The sequence below is a fragment of the Triturus cristatus genome, chromosome 4_2, assembly GCF_964204655.1.
Source record: "Triturus cristatus chromosome 4_2, aTriCri1.1, whole genome shotgun sequence".
Taxonomy (NCBI): domain Eukaryota; kingdom Metazoa; phylum Chordata; class Amphibia; order Caudata; family Salamandridae; genus Triturus; species Triturus cristatus.
This window is the reverse complement of record NC_140586.1, coordinates 223,000,229-223,023,532: the sequence shown is the minus strand read 5'-3', so window position 1 is coordinate 223,023,532 and position 23,304 is coordinate 223,000,229.

Here is a 23,304-nt window from a genome sequence, read left to right as displayed (position 1 = left end):
AAGACTGATTTTCGTTTGGGGCTCTAGAGAGAGCCTTCTCTGCTGATCCCGTCGCAACACACAGTGCTGCTGCAGATACATCCACGACCCGGGTAGCCTGTCTTGCCGCCCTGGCTTCTCTTGCTCTCATTGCAGCCGCAGCAGCAACCGCGTTCTTCGGCGCCATCTCGTTGTACACCTGCGTCAAAGCGGCACCCTGGTGAGTTCGACAGCAATTCCTATAGTTTTGACCAATAGCACAGAGATAGCGGATTATTGAGAAGCCGATCACCGTAGCCAGTGTTGAAATTCGGCCGTGTGCTCTATCTTTAGCGGTTATCTCCCCATCGAGCATTTTACATTGGTATACTGTAGTTCAACTCAGCTTGACACGGCTCAGCACAACTTTCAGCCCAATATCCCCGCAAAATCGGCACATCACCATCAATGATTGCATTTAGGCTCCATCTTCACTAGGCTCAAATTTCCTCAAAAATTCCTCAATTTTCCTCCATAAGCACCGGCCAGGCTGCACTACGGTCTCACACGACCGCCATCTTGCCTCCTGTTTCTGCCTACCGAGCAGTTTGGGTTTCTAATGAGGTCAAAAAAGTTTTTGGGGCCTGTTTCTGGCTAAGTCGAGGAGGGATCTGAAATGTGATGCTTTTTCATGGAAGATGTGCTTGTGGTATTTGGATCTAGCTGAACGTAAATGAGGGAGATTGGAGGTGGATGGAGATTTTCTCCAATGTTTCTCCAAGATTCCAAGGTTTTTCCTTTCATCATAGAGAGCTTTATTGAACCACGGTGCTGAGGGGGTGGGTCTTTTCTTTTTGATTTGGAGTGGAGAGACATTATCGATTTTGACTGCTGGGACTGAGAGACAATGGGAGGTGAGATCGTTGACATCCACGTTAGGGTTTAGTCTAGGAAGTGAATGCATAGCAGAATCACACAGCATGTCAAGATCAATGTTTTTAGTGTTGCGGAACCAAGTAGAAGCCCTTTTAGGTTTGCCGAGAGTTATAACGTGCGGTAGGTAAAAACGGAAGGGAATGAGGAAGTGGTCTGACCAGTCTACATGGATGGGGGGAGCAATAGTAAGCAGGTCTGCTTTAGATATAACAAGGTCCAGAATTAAGCCCTTAGAGTGTGTAATTTCCAAGCAGTGTTGGAAAAGATAATTGGCTGAGAGAAAGGTGGCAAGATTGTTGGCAGGCAAGTCTTCCAAAGAGCCCCAGTGGAGATTGAAGTCACCCAGGAAGATCTGTTTGTCACTTTGAGAATATTGGTCACTGATGAAGTCGGTGAGTTGCTCCAAAAACAAAGAGCAGTTACCGGGCGGGTGGTAGATGGCATGGAACCTGAAGGGTGAGCCGTGATGTACTTGAAGTTCTAGGGATAGGCGTTCGAATGTACGGAAGAAGATGGTAGGAAAGGCTTTAATTTGAAGGGAGTTTCGAAGATGATAGCGACACCTCCTCCAATTTTGTCTGTTCTGTCGTTTCTGAGAATAGAGTAGTCAGAAGGTATCAGAAGATCAAACAAAGTATGAGAGGAGTCATTAGACCAGGTCTCAGTGAGGAAGAACATGTCAAGATTGTAATGGGTGATAGTGTCAGAAATTTCCAGTTTGTGTTTGATTGCAGAGCTGCAGTTGTGAAGCAAACAATGCAGCTCTGATGCAACTGTTTTGGTGATGTGGGTGTTTGGGCTGTTAAGGGAGATAAGGATAAGATTCTTGTATGAGGGTGCCAGGGAAGAAGAAAAAGGCTGGTTAGTTCTGACAGAAGAGATGGTCTGAATAGTGAATTGAGTAGAATTATTAGGAGAGGAAAGTGGAGGGGGATTGACGTTGGTAGTCTTGTAGCTAGCCAGTAAGTTGCCGATGTCTGTGGAGGACAGACTGTGGTTCGCTTTATTGGGGTCCAGGAGCAAGGAACTCCTCGGGAGGTTGTTAGGGAAGGGGGATATCTTAGCACTTAAAAGTGAGATGGACGCATCAAGCTGGGAAATGGAAGAGATGAGAGAATCAAGTTTAATTTCCAGGGAAAGGAGGGTCGAGCATGGAGTGTTGGGTGGCTCGATGGTTAAGGGAGGGAGTGCAGTAGGCGAGGGAGGACAGAGAGAGGTGAGGGAACGGGGGTAATGGGGTGCAAGGGTAGAAGGTGGGGAAAGATGGAGGTAGAAAGGAGTGGATGGTGTTACAGTGATATTGTTACTGGTGTTGAGCAGATGGGAAGAGTAGAGATCATAAGTAGGAGGAGACAGTTGGGGAGTAGAGAGGGAGGGCGGGAGATGGAGGGGGAAGAAGGGGGGTCAAAGGAAGGCCGGAGATAGGAGAAGGGGCTGTACAGGGAGTGGAAGGAGGGGGGGTGAAAGAAAGGCCAGAGGTATGGGGAGATGAGAGGAGAAGGTGCTGTACAAGGAGGGGAGGGAGGGGGGTCAAAGGAAGGCCAGAGGTATGGGGAGAAGTGAGGAGAAGGTTCTGGACAGGTATCGTAGGCTATGAACGGTGAATGTAGGGGGCAGGCACCAGGCAGAGTGGTGGGGATTGGGCTAGATGATGGTAGTCGAGTTTTTCGGCAGACCCTTGGTTTCCTCCCTTCGTATCGCAGCGCTCTCGGCTCCACCCCATCGGAGCATTCTACTATGCCAATTATGCCCCGGTGGGTGGTTTCATTGATTTCAATCGCATAGTGATGGCTCTCTTTGCTAATATTAGGGCGAGGTCCAAGAATTTGATTTGTACCTTGTGTTTAATCAATAGTTTATGTAAGCCCAGAATGCAGTTCTCTATTGTGTTTCACACATTTATTTGTGTGACTGCCGATATGTGGAGCCTGATGGATTCCCAAAACCATCGTAAGCAGGGGCATGCCCATATCATGTGAATTAACACAGCTTCATCCAGATGATACCGAGGGCAGTGGTGTTGTGCGTGTGGGAACATCTGTTGTAGCCGTCGTGGTGTAAGGTAAGCTCTATGGAGTAGCATATTTTGTATAAATGTAAACATTGTGTTTCTGAACACTTTTTTAGGGTATTCTAAAATTCCAGCCCATTCCTTGTCCAAAAGCTCCCGCCCTATATCATCCACCCATGTAGCTCATAGTGTAGTGAGCTCTATTGCGGTGTGTTCCCGTATTCCCACATATAGCCATCTGATAAGGTGTCGCCCCTTCCCATGTAATATAGGGCCTTTACCAACTCATGGATTTGGGGTTCTTGTCTCTGAGGGGCCAAATGTTTTTTGATGTATTGCAGTAGTGCAGAATGTATCAAGTAGAAATGATCTGGCAACCCGGTTTCTCGCACAACGTTTTCGTGGTCCATCAGTATCCCTTTATTGAATAAGTCACTCACTGTGCTAACCCCTTCATCAAGCCAGGCTTCTATCCTGCGCTTTGTGAGCCCACCGCTAGCTGATGGGATCCCCACCAGTGGACTGTTCCCAGCTAAGGGGGGTGACGGGACGTGTAATGTAGCACCGCTTTCCAGCACTGAAGTGCTGTATGCAATAGAGGCAGGAGGGTAGGGGGATTTTGCTGTGTGGCAATAACAGCGTGTGTAGGGTACCCTGGTCAATATCTTCTGTCGTGTATCCTATCTCTTGCAGATCCCGACCAGCTGTCCAATAGGACAGCCACTTAAGTTGGCTCGCATAATAATATGCTCTGAGATCAGGTACGCACAATCCTCCCCTTGTGGTCCCAAGTTGTAGCTTCTTGAGACTTACTCTGCACCTTACGGCTCTCCATACAAGGTCTCAGAGTACAGTGTTTAGGATTTTGAAGGTAGAAGTTGGTATTTTTATCGGTAAATTAGTGAAGTAATACAATAGTCGTGGGAGAACCACCATTTTTTATATGACCGCTATAGGGGTGACTAATATGAAGTTAAGGGAAGTTTTAGGGACTGGGAAGTGGGTGCACTTGCCCAGTCAGCATGACAGTACCAGACTGCACGCAGGTTCTGCAATGGCAGACCTTAGACACATTTTACTAGGCCGCTTCTGTGGGTGGCACAACCAGTGCTGCAAGCCCACCAGCAGCATTTGTATTTACAAGCCCTGGGCACTCCTGGTGCACTTTACTGGGGTCTGACAGTAAACCAAATACGCCAATCATGGAATCCAACCAATATACATTTTTAAATAGGGAGCACTTGCACTGGGGCGCTGGTTGGCAGTGGCACAGTGCTCTGAGCAGCTAACACCAGCACAACACATGAGGCACAGCAACAAAAAGTGGAAGGGAGACTCACGCCAAGGTGCCAGGTCTAACAACGACTTTCCGCGCCAGGAACGCAGAGCCATGCAAGAAACTGACCACTGGTGCCATGAAACTAGGGCCCTGAAAGGGATGACCTTAACCTTAGAAATCAGTTCGCAGAACGGGGAGGATGGGCGGGGTGGTAAGGAAGCTATCACTAACTAATGTCTCTTACAGATATATCGTTACACAAGTAGTAACTTGTGCATCTGAAAGAGACACGTTAGGGATACATTCCTTACCTTAGAATAGATACCCCAGCAATACCAACCCAGGTGGTGGGTCTGCGAATAGATTACACCAGAAAGTCACGGAGAACAGAACGGCCAAAGAAGCCGTCTCTCCGGACCCGACTGTCAAGGCAGTAATGCTTGGTAAACGTGTGCAGCAAGGCTCACGTAGCTGCCTGACAAATGTCCTGCAAGGGGACGCCGCGTCCCAAGGCAGTAGTGGCAGTAGTGGCTGCCGTTGCCCTGGTAGAATGAGTATGCAGCCCCACAGGAGGCTCCTTCTTAGCCAACGAGTAACAGGCCATGATGCAGAGAACAACCCACCGAGAGATGGTCCGTTTGTACACAGCCCAACCTCTTTTTGCGCCCACGTAGCCAACAAAGAGCTGGTCATCCACCCGGAACTGTTGCGTGCTCGTCAGGTAGAACGAGAGCGCACGTTTTGGGTCCAGACGGTAGAGCCTCTCTTCCTCTTTAGAAGGATGCGGAGGCGGAAAGAAGGTAGGCAAAGTGATGGTCTGCCCGATGTGGAAGGGCGTGACAACCTTTGGCAATAAAGAAGGACGGGTCCGTAAAACCACCTTGTCCGAATGAACAGAAAGGAAAGGAAGTTTAGAAGAAAGAGCCTGGAGCTCACTCACTCTTCTGGCAGAGGTGATAGCTACAAGGAAAGCCGTCTTGAGAATGAGAAGACGCAAAGGACAGGTATGAAGGTGCTCGAAGGGAGCCCACATCAGATATGATAAGAGAAGGTTTAAGTCCCATTGAGGCATTATAAACGGCATGGGAGGAAACGTGTGCGTAATGCCTTTCAGGAAACGCTTAACAACCGGGGACTTCAAAACAGAAGGCTGATCAGGAAGCCGCAAAAAGGCGGAGATGGACGAAAGATAACCTTTGATAGTGCCCAAAGCAGAGCCCTGCTGGGCCAAAGACAGAAGAAACAGAAGGACTTCGGAAAGAGGGGCAGAAAGGGGATCCGCAGCACCATGCCACAAACTTGTTCCATCTGCAGGCGTATACTGTTTTAGTGGAGGGACGCCTGGCTGCCAGAATGACATCACAGACTTCGTGAGGAAGATCAAAAGCTGTCAACTGTCGCCGCTCAATTTCCATGCATGGAGGTGGAGGCTGGACAGGTTTAGGTGGAGGATCGTCCCCTGCTGCTGCGACAGAAGATCCTCCCGAAGAGGCAGTCGGAGCGGAGGAACAATCGCCATGCTGAGTAGCTCGAGATACCAGTATCTCCGTGCCCAATCCGGAGCCACAAGGATGACTTGGGTCCAGTCGCGCCGAATCTTCTTCAGCACTCTAGGCAGAAGTGGTATAGGCAGAAAGGCGTACAACAGACCGCAACTCCACTCATGACGAAAAGCGTCGCCGAGCAAGTGCCGTCTGGGAAATTCCAACGCGCAGAACTGATGACATTGCGCGTTCTCTTCGGTGGCGAATAGATCTAACCAAGGCTCTCCCCACTGCTGAAAGAGACCTTGCGCCACATCTGAGTTCAGACGCCATTCGTGATCCATCAAGCACCGGCGGCTGAGTTTGTCCGCCCTGGCGTTCAGAGAACCTGCCAGGTGTTGAACCACCAAGGTAATGCCTTGATGTTCCAGCCATGTCCAGAGGCGCAGAGCCTCCTGACATAAGGTTCAGAACCCCACCCCGCCCTGTTTGTTGCAATACCACATGGCGGTGGTGTTGTCCGTGAACACATGCACCACACTTCCCTGGACAGAAGGAAGGAATGCTTTCAGTGCAAGCCGGATCGCCTGAAGCTCCAAAAGGTAGATATGGAGACGGGACTCCGCCGGAGACCAGAGTCCTTTGATCTCCGCCTCTCCCAAGTGGCCTTCCCATCCCAGGAGGGACGCATCCGTCATCACTGTGTGCTCCGGTTGGGGAAGGGAGAGGGATCTGCCAATGACCCATTTGCGATTTGTGATCCACCACTGCAATTGTCGTGCAGTGCCCTCCGAGATCTGGAAATAATCAGACAGGTTACCCTGATGCTGTGCCCATTGGAACTTCAGGTCCCACTGCAGAGTCTGCATATGCCATCGGGCATGTTGCACTAGCAGGATGCAGGAGGCCATCAGGCCCAGGAGCCGGAGGGTCATCCTGACTGAAACCCGGGACAGAGGCTGAAAGATCGGAATCATAGCCTGAATGTCCCGGACTCGCTGCTTGGGAGGAAAAACCCGAAACAGCGTGGAATCCAGAACTGCTCCGATGAAGGGGAGCTTCTGAGAGGGACTCAGGTGCGACTTCGGCATGTTGATGGAGAACCCCAGCAAATGCAGGAGATCGGCCCTAATCTGAAGGTGGTTGATGACTGCCTGGGGCGAGCCCTCCTTCAACAACCAGTCGTCGAGGTAAGGGAAGACTGACACCCCCGACCTGCGCAGATGAGCTGCGACCACCGCCATCACCTTCGTGAACACCCGAATGGCGCTGGTAAGGCTGAAGAGGAGCACGGCAAACTGAAAATGCTCCTGGCCGACTGTGAACCGCAGGTAACGCCGGTGGACCTGCAGGACGGGGATGTGAAAATATGCGTCCTGCAAGTCCAACGCTACCATCCAGTCTCCAGGGTCGAGGGCAGCCAGGACCCGAGCCAGAGTCAGCATTCTGAACTTCTCCCTCCGAAGGAAGCGATTGATGTTCCGGAGGTCCAAGATGGGGCGCAGGCCCCCTTTGTCCTTCTTGGGGACCAGAAAGTAGTGGGAATAACAACCACTCCCTACTTCTGGCCCAGGAAAGCACTCGATGGCCCCCTTGGCCAAGAGGGCTGTGACTTCCTGCTGGAGAAGTACCAAGTGATCCCCGACATGCGGTGGCACCGAGGTGGCATGGCTGGAGGGGAGGACTGAAAGGGAAGAGAGTAACCTCTACGGATGATCTGCAACACCCACTTGTCCAATGTGATATTGCGCCAGTGGGGGAGGTGGTAGCGGATCCTGCCACCCACCGGCGTGGGGTGCTCCACAAAGCTCGGATTAAGAAGGTTTGGAGGTAGAAGCAGCAGGGGGGGGTGGACTGACCCCTACGCTGATTCTCAGACCCGCCCCTGCGGAAGCCGCGTCCGCGGCCACGCTGAGGCTGGTTCTGCACTGGCTTGCTGATGGAACGTGCCTGGCGCCTCTGCCGCGGCCATGAAAGGAACGAAACCCAGAAGTGGCCGGGCTTTTTGCGGAAAGACCCAAGGACTTGGCCGTGCCCCGCAAGTCCTTAAAACGCTCCAGTGCACTGTCGGCCTTATCGCCAAACAGGCGAGTTTCATCAAAGGGCATATCCATGAGCGAGCTCTGGACATCAGGCGAGAACTTGGTGGATCTCAGCCAGGCGTGGCGACGAAGCGCCACAGTCGTAGAAATCGCCCTGCCTAGTGAGTCAGCGGCGTCCAAACCACACCGAATGGCGAACTTAGCCGCATCCTTACCCTCAGCAACTGCTTGGTACAATACAGCGTGGACCTTCTCAGGACACCTGAGCAACCGTATCCCACACCGCGTGGGAATAGCGGCCCAATACGCAGGTGGTGTTCACCAACCGCAGCCCCAAGCTGGCCGAAGAGAACAACCGCTTTCCAAACTGTTCCAGCTTCTTAGAGTCCCTATCCGGCGGAGCCGTGGGAAAGGCCCTCTGCGACGTCAAGGCTTGGATGACCAGGCTCTCAGGCGTAGGATGAGTGGTCATAAACACGGGGTCACCAGGCGTTGACGCCTGGCGATATTCTTATCCACAGGGGCCCCTGTGGCCAGCCTCGACCAAGTGCCCAACAAGACGTCAGTGAGGGCGTCGTTAAAGGGAAGCATGGGCTCTGACGAAGTGGACGCCGTCTGGAGCACCTCAGTGAGGAGATTAGTCTTGAGGGCCACCGTCGGAAGATCGGGGTTGAGGACCTCAGCTACCCGACGGAGCCCCATCGTGTAGGAAGCGCCCTCCTCCATGGTAGGCGGGGGAGAGGCAAACCCCAGGTCAGAAGATACATTGAGGTCGCCGGCATCCTCCAAGTCGTCCACCCAGTCCTGCTCGGAGTCACACTGACGGGCAAGAGGGTCCTCGGACCCCTGCTAATCATCCTCCACCTCTGTTGCATGGGGAACAGACCGTGGCAGCAGAGCTGGAGCCGGAGAAGGAACATACGGCGTCGGAAATGGCTCTGCGAACGGAGCCGGCCGGGGCCGAGCCGGCGCCGCGTCCCAATGCGGATCCCAGGTAGGAATTAAATGGTCCTGGAACCGGGGCAAGGGCGGGACGAACGGCACCCACTGCGGCGCCGGAGGCGGAGCCGAGGGTGGTGCTGGGGCCGGAGTCGGCAGCGCTGGACCTCGTGGCGCTGGGGCCAGAGCCAACGGCGCAGGATCCTGTGGCGCCGAAGCTGGATCCACCGGCGGCGCCGACGGTCCAACAGGGTCTGAACACGAGTCTGCAGAGTTCGATGGCGCGCCGGCGGGAGCCCTAGGCCTTAAATGGCGGTCCATGGTGGCAAGAAATCCTTGCACCTGTTCGGGAGTCGCCGACGGACCCGGGTAAGGCGGGTAGGCCGCGGGACTCCCAGGCTCCAAAGGAGCCGCAGGGGCAGAACCCCTGTCCCCCTCGTCCGCATCAGAGGACCGACGGGGGGACGTCGGAGAGCGAACACGCTTCTTCAACTTTTTTTTTATGTCACCGCTTACCGGAATCCGAGGGCGAAGACTTGGAGCCCGAGGAGCAACGACTGCGGCCCCACGAGCATTCCCGGGAATGGTCCCTGGACCTGGAACGGCGTTGGGACGAGTGCCGGACCTCCAGCAGCTTCCGGCGCCGCTCCCTCAAGGCCTTCGGGGCCTTGGCCCGACAGTCCCGGCAGGACCGGGAGTCGTGGTCTGTCTCCAAGCAGTAGAGGCAAACATCGTGGGGGTCCGCCACCGACATATTGCAACGGCAGGCCCCCACAAGACTTAAATCCAGGCATCCCTACGTGCACCAAGGAGAAAAGAGAGAAGACAAAAAGTCTCAAAATAGTAGTCAAAAAGTGACTAAGGTACGTGCTCAAACCGGATCTGCGCTTGCTGGCGTTAAAAAAGAAAGAACTGACGTCAGTGTACATGAGTGGCGCCTAAGTACTCTCCGTGACGTCATCTCGGCGCTTACAATGCCAGTGACGGACGCGGAGCCGCACAACGCCACCTACTGATGCGCAGGGGTACTGCTAGGTGAAACTTTCCGGATCCAGTCTGATGCCTAGGGATAAAGCGACCAGGACTACTGACGTCGCGTAACGGACCAGGCACGGGGTTTCAATATGCGGTGAATACCGCTTTGAAAATTGTAATTTACTGTTTTCCGGTCTTTGGCAACTACCACGACGGAAAGACTTGAACCCATTTGTGGACTATATATTGGATTGCCAGCTACACTTACGTCTGCTTCTCTTTTTCGCTCTACCATGAGTTTACAATAAATGTGCTAGGAGTCATCTCTTATTGTCCTTCTTAGATAAAATGCGCTACTGGATTCGCCTTTTCTAATACATTATACTGCCCTGAAGAAGCCCATGTTTGGGCGAAACGCATTGGCTGTTTACACCTTGTGAAGCACAACAGAGAATAAAAGACATCCTAAAATTCATTTATTTGTAATTGTCCATGCTTTACATATTTATATGTGTTTAAATGTTTATTTTTCATATATTGCCTCTCATCCAACCAAATTAAGTCTAGTTATTTTTTGTGATCTACAAGCAGCAGATCACTTGAGGTGGGCAATAGGATACACCATAGTGACTAGTTTGGTGGTACAGTCACCTATGACCCAGCTGCTTTCTATCCTTTCTCTTTAGATTTTCAAAGCCACGCAAGCTGATGACTGCCTCCAACAACCTATGACAGCTACCCAGTCAGGACGGTGGGGCACGATCATGGCGACGCTGCACCAGAAAACAGTGAATTCCCAGAACACGCTTAAATCATTACGCCATGTGAAGGAGGAGCTCACTGTCTCAGTCGATGGATGTTTGCTCCGTGGACCTGACCTGGTAGTGCCAGCAAACCTGACCCAATGGATGGTAGACCTTGCAAATGGGTCACACCAAGGAGTTAAGACCAAGGACAGGCTTAGAAGTAAAGTGGGGTTCCCCAGCCTCCATTGAAAGGACAGTCCAACAGTGTAGCCTCTGCCAAGTCACTAGGGAAGGTGACCCTCCTCCGCCCATCATCACCAAACCGTCTTCAGACCATCCCTGGCAATGCCCCAGTGCAGATTTTGGCTGCCTGCCAGACTGAAACCACCTCCTTGTTGTTATAGATGACTACTCTCACTACCCAGAGATAGAAATTGTCCGTACCACCTCAGCCAAGCAGACCATCACAAAGCTGGAAAAAATGCTGGCAACCCACAGCCTCATTCAAGGTTGAACAGTTCATGCGGTTAATGCAGATCATCACAAAAACTATCCGCATTGCACAGAACGGTGCATTGAGAAAGCCATCTACAAGTTCTAGAATGACTATCTGCTGACACACCACATAACTACCAGAGAAGCCCCAAGCACACACTGTTTTGGGAGGACGGTCACCGATATCATACCCCATCACTCCCTGTGGGAGCAAGCCCCGGTGCCACAGAATCTCAACAAAAGTCATCGCGAGGAACAAAACCACCAAGCGTCACAGCGCAGAAGAGTGCAAATCACAAAGTTGGCTGTAGGAGATTGGGTGTTCGTCAAGGACTGACACCCAGGGAGCAAGTTCTGACTTCCCTTCAAGCTGAACCCTTGGAAGATATCGAAAGTCAGGGTACCATGATAACCGTCTCCAAAGAGCTAGAGACAGTCACATGCAATGCATCCCAATTCAAATTATTCAGAGGAAACCCAGGAGCCACACCTGAGCCGGGTGATCAGGACATGCTGGTGTCCCTGGACAACCACGAGGGAGCCGGCAAGTGCCAACTCCACAACGCCGTGAGAGACCTTCTGTTTCCCAGGCTTCCCGCACGAGCGGGACCCGTCGTGTCTGCTGCTAAGACCTCTAACACAAAGGGGGCACGCACCAGGACTGAGTTGCCCAGGTGGGGTCTCCCAAGGTACCACCTCAGGCAAAACCCAACACCATCTCAACAGTTACAGGACTTCGTAATGGACTGTGTGGTAATTGTGGAAGAAAACGAACAAAGTGACTCTGGTAAGTTTCAGCTGCGAGTGTTAATTCCATCCAGCTGTGCCAACTCCTCACAACATAATTCCCGACCAACCATCACCCACCCGAACCTCCCAGCACCATTCCAACACAAGCCCTATGACCAATGGGTATAGGGGAAGGAAGGATGGGGCGAGGAAAAGGAAAAAAGGAGCAGGGTAGAAAACAGGGGAAAATACATAAAGTGAAAAGCATGAAAAACATAACACATCTCCCTCCGAAACACAATGAATAAGGAAGACTTAATCCTCAAACAATATTTTCCTTGATGGAATTCTTGACCTTAGGAGCAAATCTCACCCGACTTGCTACAGTGTCCTCTTCACTTACTTCTGGGCTGTCAGAGACAACTGGATCAATAACAGCCAAAGGTTCCTCAGTAGTAGTTTTACTCAGTTCAGAACATTTGTCATGAAACCGAGGATTCTCTTCAATCAATACACCAGTTCCCACATTACTGGGAACATCCACAAAATCATGTACTGTACCACCATTGCATTCCCCAGACATTCTCTCACTGCCATCCAATGTGCACTTGGACAACCTCTTCATGCTCCGACATTTGCCATCTTGCGTTATTACACTTCTCGTATTAGTTTTGATCCCTTTGATGGATTTAGAAAATTTGCTTAAAACTTTACTCATCCTTCTGCCCCATCTAACTCTCACAAAATCACCCACAGCGATTTTACAAGGTGCAACTTTATGTGCCATGTGATAGTGCCTTTTAGATTTGTTTTGCATGTCACTGACCTTCTTGACGACAAACATGTCGTGCTCATTCATGATCTTATGTTTTGAGAATTTAAGTTTGAATCACACAAGGACAAATTAATGAAGTGGGTTGTCTACCTCTCAGTAGCCCAAAAGGTGAAACTCCTGTGACAACGTGGGGCTGTCACAGGAGTTTTCAGATAACAATTAAGTTGTTCTACTAAACCATTGCATTGTGGATCATATAAGGCAGTGAGCACGTTTTATCTTATGGGTACAGAGAAACTGCGTCATTTCATTTGAAACAAATTGCACACCATTGTCTGTGACCAGCTTCTCAGGATATCCTTCCCTACCAAACACCTCTGGTGCTAATGCTTGACACAAATTTTAACTCTGGCCACTTGGAATGATAATCTATAAGAACAATGGCAAACCTCTTTCCAAGTGGTAAATTCACCAATGGTCCCACAATATCTAATCCCACTTTTTGCCAAGCATGTTCTGGCTAAGGAGTAGCTTGCATGTGAGGAACTTGAGTCTTGCAATTTTTGTCTGCTACCTTACACACCTCACATTTTCTCACAAACTGATCAGCATCCATATCCATTCCAGGCCACCAGTAACGTTCCAGCAATTGATTTTTTAATGCAGTCATACCCATGTGTCCTTGGTGACTCCATTCAAGAAGACTTTTATGTATCTCAACTGGGGGAATACATTTGTCGTTACGAAATACAAATCCCCCATTCACAGATAATTCAGGGGCCACCTGAGCGAAGGAATTCAGGGGACCCACAAAGCTTTTAATGCTAGGCCATCCTTCAACAATATATTTTTTGACCAGATTGCGTTCTACATCCTTAGAATATTCAGTGACCCACAAGGTATTGTCATCAATTGCTGTATTACCTCCGGTCACATCAGTCACACTGGCCACCACATCTAAATCCTCATCTAGGTACATTTCCTCTTTTTTATCATCCCAGGGTAACCTGGAGAGAAAATCTGCTGCTTGGTTTAAACAGCCAGGCACATCACTAATATCAAAACTGTATTCCTGGAGTTTGGAGGACAAACTGGCAATGCGGGCAGTTGCATTTCTCCCACCCCCGGGAGACAGAATAGGAATAAGGGGCTTGTGGTCTGACACAATGGCAAAACAGGTACCCCAGAGAAAATGTCTAAAATGGTTGGTAGCCCATACACAAGCCAACAGCTTGAACTCAATAATGGAATATTTTCGTTCTGCTTCATTTAAGTTCTTGGAAGCTTACGCTACCACCCATTCTGACCTACCTGCTCTATGCGACAACACCGCACCAAGCCCAAAGGCACTAGCATCAACTGCTATCACACACTTCTTTCTTTACACAAAAGGCTGAAGTGCAGGGGCATTTAATATTTATCGTTTAATGCACTCAAAAGCATTCTGCTGATCCTTGTCCCACACATACTCACAATTCTTGCGTAATAGTTTCCTAAGTGGTTCCATCACAGTGGCAACATTTCTTACAAACCGACTATAGTATTCACATAGCCCAATAAAAGACATCAATTTTTCCCTGTTGTCTGGTGCTGGAGCATGTTTGATGGCATCCACAAGATTCTCCTTTGGTACCACACCATTGGCAGATATAGTGTGCCCCAAGTAATCCACCTGGGACTAAAACAATTTAAATTTTTCGATGCATAGTACAAGTCCATTCTCAGACAGTCTTCCGCAAACCTTTTGCAAAACATCAAAATGATCCTCCTCAGATTTGGCGAACACCACAATATCATCCTGAAAGTATCTAACTTGACTGTCTATGTCTTTGAACACGTGCTGCATGGCTCTAAGAAAGACAGAAGATGCTGACGCGAGTCAGAAAGGCATCCTTTTGAACTAATATACCCCACTGGGCGTGATGAAGCTGGTTAAATGTCTCAATTTGTCAGCCAAATTAATTTGGTGGTAAGCACTATGTAAGTCTAACGTGGAAAATACTGTAGCAACATCTAACATGGACAGCAGATCGTTTATCTTGGGCAAGGGATGTCTATCCACAATAATGTTCTAATTGAGGCGCCCTCAAGTCTATGCATAATCAGAGTTTACCATTGCTTTTCTTGGCCAAAACTACAGGAGAAATCCACTCTGAGGTTTCAATCTCCTCAATGACATCATCTTCCAACATTTGATCCAAGAGTACTTTCAATTCTTTTCTCACGCTAAATGGTACCATTCTCACTTTTTGTTTAACAGGCTTAGCACCATTTTTCAATTTAATTTCATGATCCATTCTGCTTTGCAAGCGTGGGTTGGAATCCCTTCCTCGTCCCCACATTAATTATATGATAATCGTGGTAGGAAAACAAACGAAGTGAATCTGTTAAGTTTCAGCTGCGAGTTTTAATTCCATCCAGCTGCGCCAATTCCTCACAACGTAATTCCCCACCAACCGTCACCCGCCCAAACCTCCCAGCACCAAAATTAGAACATGAGCCCTATGACCAATGGGTATCGGGGAAGGAAGGACGGGCCGAGAGAAAGGGAAAAAGGAGCAGGGTAGAAAACAGGGAAACATATCTAAAGTGAAAAGCATGAAAAACTCAAGACTGATCGAGAGGTGGCAGTCGGCCAGTGTGAACAGAGGAGCGAACCTACAGTATCCTTTTTCTTTTGACTCACTCTCTGTCCCTGGATGTGTCAACTGTATTAAAGTACTTAGCCCTTGTGTGGGGGGGATCTTGTTGGGAAATAGTCTGCACAATCTGTTTAGGGCAATTTTACAGTTCCAGGATTTAGCCGTTTTGGTCTTATAGTATTGTATTTGTTATTATAAAGGAGGAATTAATAGGGCAGGTCACGTAGGGGTGTTCCTGTTCACACCACGGCCTGACTGCGCCCGTTTGGTAGCACCAGCGGTCATGTGACTGCATGTATAAAAAAATATGGGGGGGCTGACTGAGACAGGGCCGCGCTAGAACCCAACCAGCAGCGTGTCCTGCATTGCATGCCGCAGTACCGCGCGTGGTCTACCCACGTGTCCCAGCCCAGATGCATAAGGTGCCCTGGGGACCCGACAAGTACCATTTGATTTTATTTCCCAAAGGTAAAATGTTCAGTGGTTGAGGCTCAAGCAGGGTGAGGGAGCGGCCCCCTCCCCACCGCCCCACCTTTCCTTGTATGTGAGGGAACAAAGAGAAGCTTGGAGTACGATTTTAGCTTTCTTTCTAAGTAATAGTGCTTGAAACAGAAGCAAGTGGTGGCTTTCCAAGATCATAACAAACTCTCTGCCCAAGGACCAGAGCTTTCCACTCTGAGCTTCGGTAGCAGTCTAATGTGTGCTTGCTCTCAATGTGTGTTTAGAGCAAACACATATTGTTTACATACAGTAGAGTAGCAGAACCTAGTAAAGCATAATGCAAATCCATTTTAATAGGACACATTGATTCTGTAGCTTAAGTACTAGCATTGAAAGATAAATTACATTTAGAAACTGTAAGCCCTTCATTTAAACCCCATTATCTACTTTAATAATGCAGTGTCGCTCATTCAACACCAAAATGTCCCTCGTTCATTTGTTTTCAAAATGTATTTTAAACCCAAAAATATTCCGGATATTCCATGTCATTTAAAACCCAAAGTGTTTTGTACAACGCTCGAACGAGAGTATTTATCCGCAGCACCGCTCAAACACAAGTCTCCGAACAAAAACCTGTAAACCCCCTCCTAAAAATACCTCACACGATTAATATTTTTTTTTAAAAAAGTCCCTCGTTTAAACTGGTTATATTTAACAACAATAAAATGAAGGAAAAAAGAAACTCAATAGACTATCGAACTACATTGCGTCGCATGTGGGGTATCAGGAACTACAATTACATATAACATCATTTAAAGTGTTAAAAAAGACATTTTGCCGGCAACAAACAGTAACACAAGTGTGGAAAGAAGGAACGAAAGAGGTATGAGGCATAAGCTCGAATAAATCTATTTAAAAAAATAAAATAAGCATCGCCTGAGGAAATGCCGCACTCACAGAGGTTCCCGCCTTTACTGTAAAACGCTCGCGCAGTCGCGCACTGCTCTTTGTGGCTTGACGCACGCGCCACTCTCACGATTCATGGTCCGTAATTTCCAGCTATTTAACGAGCTTGCGCAGTGTGGCGGCCATGTCATACTCGGGCAAGGTATTGGTATTTCCCTACGGCTGTTACGAGGTCGAGTATGCATTCATCTTCACTACTCAAATTCCGAAAGCGAGCCACACTACCCTTTTCCGATCAAAAGCATGTCAACATATTGAAATAATTACATTTAAAAATAGACGATTTAGTGGGACAGAAAATGTCAAGGGATGAGACGTAAAACTTTTTACGCCCTATTAATACTATCTAGAAAGAAGTTCAACCAGCGAAAGACTACTTGTGGGTATACAAAGATACAAAACACCTTTCTGGGGCGTGCGAAAATCTACCCATATGCATGTCTTTATTATTTATTGGGTTAATTATATGGGGGTTGGGGGTGAAACATTTGCCTCCAGCAGATAGAGGTCTGACATCCACCCAATTACATACAGAAACAACAATGGTAACTACCAATACTACTAGGAAAAATGTGCACGTTGCTGCAACATGTTAACTTGCAACATATCAAGTGAAGAAATTATTTTATGGTTAAGGACATTAGCTCTTTTAAATCTATTCTGTTGTCACTACCCTATCTCAGAACCTATAGTGTTTTTAGGTCTCGCCTGACCCAGCGCATGCGCTGGCCTGGCGAGACTTATTGAGAGGGCTCCAAAAAGTGCTACCAGGCCAGCCTAGAGCCACAGTGCATGTGCGCGGGCGCGCGTGCTGGAGCGGGTTATGCTAAATTTTGTATACCCGCTCCATTTTGCATGTCGTTTTATTAATTAGATTAATTAATTAATTTTAATTGTACTAATGGTTTGGGTGATGTGGAAATAACTAATCAACCTTATTAATGACCGAAATACACGTGGGATTTGCATCTGCATGGCCTAATTAATGATGTGAACTAAATTTCGTACGCATACTAATGGTAGATAAATAGAACATTGCATGATATATGTTGCTTTGGTGATGTAATTGTGATTCGTGCTTTAATTTGTAAGTATAACCCGCAATGAGTGTTGCTTTTGCTAGATAAATACACACACATTTGGGTATTAGCGAGGGAATAACATTTAATTAGTCATTTCTATGTATTAATTACGTTTTTGTGTTTATTTGCTTAAGTTGACCATTTGGATTGGCCACAAAATGGCTGACATCCCTATCTGATGAATTGACTCCATTACGAAAGTCTCTGGGTGAAGTGCGCATGCGTCACCATCAGCAGCAGTGGCCTTCCTGTGACAATAACACGACTGTGCCCACCAAGGTCGGTCTGGGCTGCAAGCCAGATGCCCTGAAAAAAACAATAAAAAGATACTTTGGACCGGAAAAATTATGAACTACATCTAAAGAGACATTTACCGCATGGGAACCCTGGTGAACAAATTTGACTGACCAATCAGAGACATTCTAAAATAATATTTGATACTTTTGGAATGTGATTTTACTATAAATTATGGTAGAATAGAGAGGTAATTAGATTTGTTGGAGCGCGTTTTTCGATTTCCTGATGATATGCTGACGGAGAGGACGGTGACACTGCAGGACAGCTGTTAGCCTAAATCTCTGACGGACTGAATTAATGCCCAAATTCCTGATGAACTTAACCTGCTAAGTTGATGGGCATAGAATTGCGAGACTACCAGATTTGACATAGAGGACGACTTTAGCCAGAATAGGTAAATATGAATGGCAACTTGATCAAATGAATGATTTAATCTGCAATATTAATATAAATTTGGATTTGAACATCTACAGAAATGAGTCTGGTTGTTTATTCATTGAAATGTGTTAATGTAAAGATTAATTAGAGAATTAGGATTTCACTAAAACTACAACTAACAGATCCGTCCCGGTTAGGAGGATAATACCAAATGTGGAATATAGGGCCTAATGAGTATGAGAAGGGTTTGTAGGTGTGTTGCTTATTAGGGTAAAGTGGTATCTTCCTCCCTCATTATTCAGCGTTTGGAAGGATAAATCGCCTCTCGCACGGACTAATGGTAAGTGTGCGTTGGTGTTATGGGCCCCACCAGCGAACGTATAGATAGTGTGTGTGTGTGAGATCTTTTAGTCCGTGGCAGTAGGGAGGGATTTTGTATTCCGCGCTGCATCAGATTTTCTGGTAGCAGTATGATGGTTTGTTATTGTTTGGTTTAGTGATTATTGCTTGTACATTGCTTATTGATTTTGGTTATTGATTGGTATTGATTTATGTACTAACACTCTATGTAGAGTTACGTTGAGTTTAATGTTGTTGGCACGGCTTCTGGGATGTAGGAAGTCGGAAGTTTGTAATGGTTCCGTAGTAGAGCAGAGGTAAACGCTGCTCTCGGGAAAGACGGAATTGTTGTTGCCCTGTAGGTACACAGGGGAAACGTGTGACAATTGAAGTTGCACGGCGCATTGTCTGGGTTTGATTCGGTGACATAGTCGTGTGTTGCCATTAGAGACGTCTTCTGTGTGAAAGAAGTGTGTATGATAGCGAAGGTTACCTGTGAAGTTCTGGTCTTAGGTACCAGGGATCCAACTGGCATTCCGATAACGCTTAGCATTGGAAAGGTAATAGGTACTCTCTGAGCTTGTTAGAAGGACAAAGGAGAGGTAAGCGCTGCTTTGTTAACGTATTTCATAATTCTGTAGTAGGACAGACTGTTCGCTTTTCTCGGGAAAGACAGGATTCTGTGTGAATGTACTACATTTTCTGGTGTGAACAAGTGTGAATGCAAAGGCATTTGGGTTGATTGCAAAACTCTGGGTTTATTTCTCAGGAGCATTGGGTCTCCAACTATGTGTCTTAAATACTAGAGAAACAATTAGCTAATGCTTGTTAGAAGGGTAAAGTAGAGGGATGTGCTACTTTATCAACGGAAGTAATGATTCCGTAGTAGGGCAGAGGTAAGCGCTGCTCTCGGGAAAGACGGAATTCTCGTGAGAAAGGTCTTTTTGCTGTTCTTTGGTTAGCGAAGCGGACAATGGAGATGTTTCTATGTTGTTACTAACAGAAGTGTAGAAAATTGAAACAAAAACTTACTGAGCAGATTTGTAAAGGAGGGGTAGACAGAAGCAGGAGCAGGAGCAGGAGCTGCCGCAGCGGCTGCTGACGTCAGAACGACCGCGCTGGGATTGGACAGTCGGTCAGAACTGTGAAACGCCCCGGATTGGTGCGTTGGTGTACGCCGCGCTAGGATTGGAGAAGAAACAGGGTGACGTAGACGCTCCTTATTGGTGCGTTAGTGTGAGTCGCGCTAGGATTCGAGGACTGTGACAGTGACGTGGACGCTCTGAATAGGTGTGTTAGTGTGAAGTCGCGCTGTGATTGGATAGATTAGCGGTACAGTTGTAGGAGGGACTAGCGTTGTGCAAAAGACAAGAAAATGTATTACGACCCTCCAGAAAAGGAGAAAAAGGCCCGGTTAGGGAGAATTAAGAAGTGGTTTAAGAAAGACAAACCAGTTAAGACTAGGGAAGGACAGTTACTTCCTCCACCGAAAACCCCTGCATCCTTTATGATTGCGAAATATGGGTATCATACTTGTATTTGGTTGGATAACTGGGTGAGATACACCAAGGACGACGGAGTACTAGCTTTTCCAGAGCATGGTTCATTTAATTTGGCTGTTTTAAGAAACTTAAGGGAAAGAATGACGAATTTAGAGCCAAGACCTAGACCGACATAGTTTGAGGCTTTGACCGAATGGGAAGACGAAATGCATGAACGAGAAAGAAACAGAAGTGGTAGAGGATATAGGTACTGGTTTGGAAGGCCATACGGACACGAAACGCATAGTGATAGAATGAAAAGATGGCGAGATGCGAGCATGACTGAAGGTGCATTCCCTGTAAGAACTGTAGGAGAGAATGAAGGTCGAAAGTGCGCGGAAAAGAGGCATAACTTGAAGTCGAGAGGGTATGGAGCGAATGAGTCTGAGGATTATATTCTTGATGATATGTTCTATAAAAATCCACCACCGTATAGATCAGAACCAGACATGTTAACTCCAAGTGCCCCAATGAGAGAAACAGTGCAAATTATAAAATCGGAACCAGAATCCCTAAGCTTGAGTAAAAACAGTGGTACCGGGGAAGTAGAAAAGAGATCAGAAGGAAGAAAAGATGGAGAAAATTCCGTAGAATTAGCAAAAACAACCCTGGAATTAACTGAGAAAATAAGAGAATTGACCAAGAATTTAGAAGCAGTAACTGTTCCAGTAACGATAGGTCCAGTAATGCCTATTTTTGAAAAACAGAAGGACAGTGAGCATTGTTTGACAGTCCCTTACAGAAATAGTAACCCTGTAGAACAACCAAGAATGAGACAGAATGAGAATCCATGGAGACAGACTATGAGTGTAATGGAACCGAATTTTACAAATAATCCATTTGTGGATCAGAATTGTGCAGAGAGACGTATGACAATGATTGAGACAGTGTCAGAAACACAAAATGACTTTGGACACGGAAGTGTAGAAAAACCAGTAGGACCATCAACAGACGAGTTAAGTGAATGGTTAAGAAGCTTGCAGAAAAAAGACAAAGAATCCCAATCAATTGATGTGGCCAAGCTACGAATGATATTGGAAGAGTTAATTGTAGGGACTATCCCGACAGAAAAATTGAAAACCTATCAGGATGAAGAATTATTATTCTTGTGCAAAAGTGTGACCTGGAGAGCGAAAAACTTGCATGAAAGGTTAGAAGAAGTAGCAAATGAAATGGACATTGATATTGAAAAGGTAAAAGCCTTGCAGAAACCATATCGAGTAGAATTCACTGAAAAGGACATTGAGAACATGAACACCACAGGACGAATAGGTCAAATTAAGGACATAATCATTTTGCTAAGAAAGTGGGGAGACATGAATAAATGGAGAAGCAGATGGTATAGAAAATGCGATGATGCCTCAGATAAGACATTTTCAGCCTTTCCTTTGAGAGAAAAGGAGAAGGTAGTGACAAAGTGCCCTATGAGAGAGATTCCAGGAGGAGGATATGTACATGTTCCATTGACAAGACAGGATATTTTGTCATTTATGAATGACTTCCCTCGACTACGCGAAAAGCCAGTCGAGTGGTACAGACAGGTAGACAGATTTGTAAAATTGTCTAAAGTACTATGGATTGATTTGAATAGTCTGTTTGATATAATAGTACCAGCAGATCTATGGTCAGAGTGTAAATTAATGATAAACTGGCCAACCAAAGAATTTCCAAGGGATCCTAAAACAGGAGCACCAGACCCCGAGGTAATGAAGAAATATGAGCAGGTTATGGTATTTTTGAAAAATAAAGTGCCCCCCAAAGAAACAGATTGGGTAAAAATTGATCGAACACACCAGGAAAGTAAAGAGTCAGTACATGCATACTATGAGAGGCTAATACAAGCTTTTAAGCAGTTTAGCGGAGACGAGAATCTGAGTGAAAAGGATTTGAGCCATTTTGTATACCGATTTGTATATGGTTTACGACCAGAAATTGGTGATATGATTAAACAGCATACGGTAGATTGGCAAAACAAGAAAATAGATGAAGTATTGAGACATGCTAAATATTTCAGTGAGGAAATTGAAGCAAAACAGCGAAAGTTAAAGGAGAAGGCAATGTGGGCACAGGTAAAGGTAGCGGAGAGACAGGAAGCACAATTGGTGGAACAAGCAGGGACCAAGCCAAAATGTAATAATGGGAAGTACAAAGGGAACATTGAAGAAGCTAAAAAGAAATTTCCGTGTCATAATTGCGGCAGGATAGGGCATTGGAAATCCGAGTGTAAGTTTCCCCCGAGTACTAACAATGAAAATCCCACAGGTGCAGCATGAGGTGATTGGTCAACTGCAGCAACAGCAGCAAGTTGTTCCCCCACAGAATCAGGTGCCAAAGCCGCCTTTTCCACAGAGCAGAAACACACAGAAGTATAGTAGTGAATCGGGATTCTACAATGAAGAACAGGTAAATAAACTGCCGCGCGCTAGCGCTGTCTCGCAGTATTGGCTGCAACGTGATGAGAGTGACGCAGAAGAGAGCTATTGACGGTGCCGAAGGGAGGAAGAAGAGTGCGTACTTGGCGCAACTCTAGAAGTAGACCAGACAGGACCTTTTGTAGATGGGAGGGTTAATGATGAAAATATTACTTTCCTAGTGGATACTGGTGCTACTCGATCAACTGTTAGATCAGCTGATGTTAAGAATCTTCCTCTCTCGGATGAAACGATCCAAGTAGTTGGTGTGTCCAACAGGCAAATTAAGACCTATCTTACAGAACCAATGAAAGTTAGCATAGGGAAATTTTCAGAAATGCACCGATTTGTGGTGTGTGACACCAGTCCTGTGAATTTATTAGGTAGGGACCTGTTGTGCAAAATGAATTGCACTATATTTTGTACTCCGGATGGAATAGCATTTGAAACGCCAGATGATGATGTATTGTATAAGATGATCCTAGCTAACAGAGAAAGTGAAGTTACTGAAACATATGCTGTATTCAACCCTGATGAATTACCAAAAGAACTGAGAAACTCTGTAAAAGCAGAGGTTTGGGATTTCACTGGCGAAGACGTAGGGTTAATGAGAAATGTAGATCCAGTTAAAATAACTGTAAAAGAAGGTGTAACATATCCAAATGTTCCACAGTACAGATTGACACCTGAAATAATTGAAGGTGTAACTCCTATAATAGAGAAAATGATCAGACAAGGAATCTTGAGAGAAATAATGAGTAGTCCATGTAATTCACCAATAATGGGACTGAAAAAGCCTAATGGGAAATTCAGGATAGTGCAAGATTTGAGAAAGGTG